Source organism: Humulus lupulus, chromosome 1 (assembly GCF_963169125.1).
Source record: "Humulus lupulus chromosome 1, drHumLupu1.1, whole genome shotgun sequence".
NCBI lineage: Eukaryota > Viridiplantae > Streptophyta > Magnoliopsida > Rosales > Cannabaceae > Humulus > Humulus lupulus.
In genome coordinates, this window is record NC_084793.1 from 201,606,670 (window position 1) to 201,608,249 (window position 1,580).

The following is a 1,580-nucleotide window of genomic DNA, read 5'->3' on the forward strand; positions in this document are numbered from 1 at the left end:
TGTTATGCCTGAAAAAACCTTGCTTGAATATTTTGCACCTATTTCATCTAATGCTCCTTCATGTATTGTTTTTTCTACCACTTTTGCCACCCATTTTGAGCTTAAACCATCAATCATTCAATTGTTTCCATATTTTTATGGGTTAGATAGAGATGATCCTTACATGCATGTCAAAGATTTCCTAGAAATTTGCTAAACATTTAGATTTCAAATTTTTTCTGATGAGTTGGTCAAACTAAGATTATTCCCTTTTTCATTAAAAGACAAATCAAAAGCTTGGTTAAATTACCTTCCCACGGGGTCTATAAATACATGGGATCAACTTTATAATAAATTCTTGTTGAAATTTTTTCCTATGTCTAAAACTGATAGTCCAAGGAGAGAAATCTCCAAGTTTTTTCAAAAAGATAATGAAGAGTTTTATGAATGTTGGGAAAGATTTAAAGATTTATTATTAAAATGTCCTCATCGTGGTTTTGAAAAATGAAGACTTGTAAAATATTTTTATGATGGTTTGACTCCCTCTAATCGTCAAATGATTCAATCTATGCATACTGGAAAATTATTACCTTTTCAAGGGCAAGAGGCTTGGGACGCCCTTGAAGATTTGTCTATCAATTCAGAACAATGGAATTATTTTGATCCTAGGTCTAGGTCAACTAATTCACCAAAAAGAGGAGGAAGGTATGATTTAAAATATGAATTAGACTTAAGAACACCCTTAGACAAATTAGCAAGAAAAGTAGGAGCTTTAGCCATAAGCCAAACTATAAATTCTCCAATGCAACCCAGAAAAGATGTTTGTTGTATATGTTCTAATCCTTGCATAATGCCCAATCATGTACTTCCTTCCAAGAGGCCTTTCCTAAGGAGGCAAACGCTCTTCATTCTTATGGGAAACCAAATGATAGCCCATTTTCATCCACTTATAATCCAAATTGGAGAAACCATCCAAACTTTTCACGGAGACAAAACCAACTTTCAATGAATGAAGGGCACCAATACAACACGCAAAACCAAACTCATGACCCACAAAATCAACCACATCCTTAACACAGGAAACCTTCCTTAGAAGATACTTTACAATAATTTATGCAATCCACTCAACACATTCTACAAAATCAGTCTCAATCAATTATCAAACTCAAGACACAAGTAGGAGAACTCGCTACTGCTTTAGCTGATAGAGAAAAAGGAACATTCCCTAGTCAACCTATCCCAAATCCAAAAGTACAATATGAGATAGGAAAGTCTAGTCATAATAGAGAAGCCAAATCAATTTCAACTCTTAGGTCTGGAAAGAACATTGTTAAACCCGATTACATACCCAAGGTTGAAAATGAAAAAGAAAAGATTCAATCTTCTAGTTCTAATGCCAATGACTCTTCAAGTGAGGATACTCCAATCTATCCTTTCATTCCAAAAGCCCCATTCCCACAACGATTACTTCCAATTAAAAAAGGCGGCCAATATAATGACATCGTAGAAGTTTTTAAACAAGTTAAGTATCAATATCCCTTTCATAGATGTCATTAAACAAATTCCCACCTACTCTAAATTTTTGAAGGATCTTTGTACTG

At 34.0% G+C, this 1,580-nt stretch overlaps 1 non-coding gene across 1 annotated transcript; it reads right to left on the bottom strand.

The window, feature by feature from the left end:
• Positions 1-370: 370 nt before the first annotated feature.
• On the bottom strand, positions 371-477 carry LOC133813565 (small nucleolar RNA R71). Its single transcript, XR_009884575.1, has one exon. It is a non-coding gene; the product is annotated as a small nucleolar RNA R71 (small nucleolar RNA).
• Between the last annotated feature and the right edge of the window lie 1,103 nt (positions 478-1,580).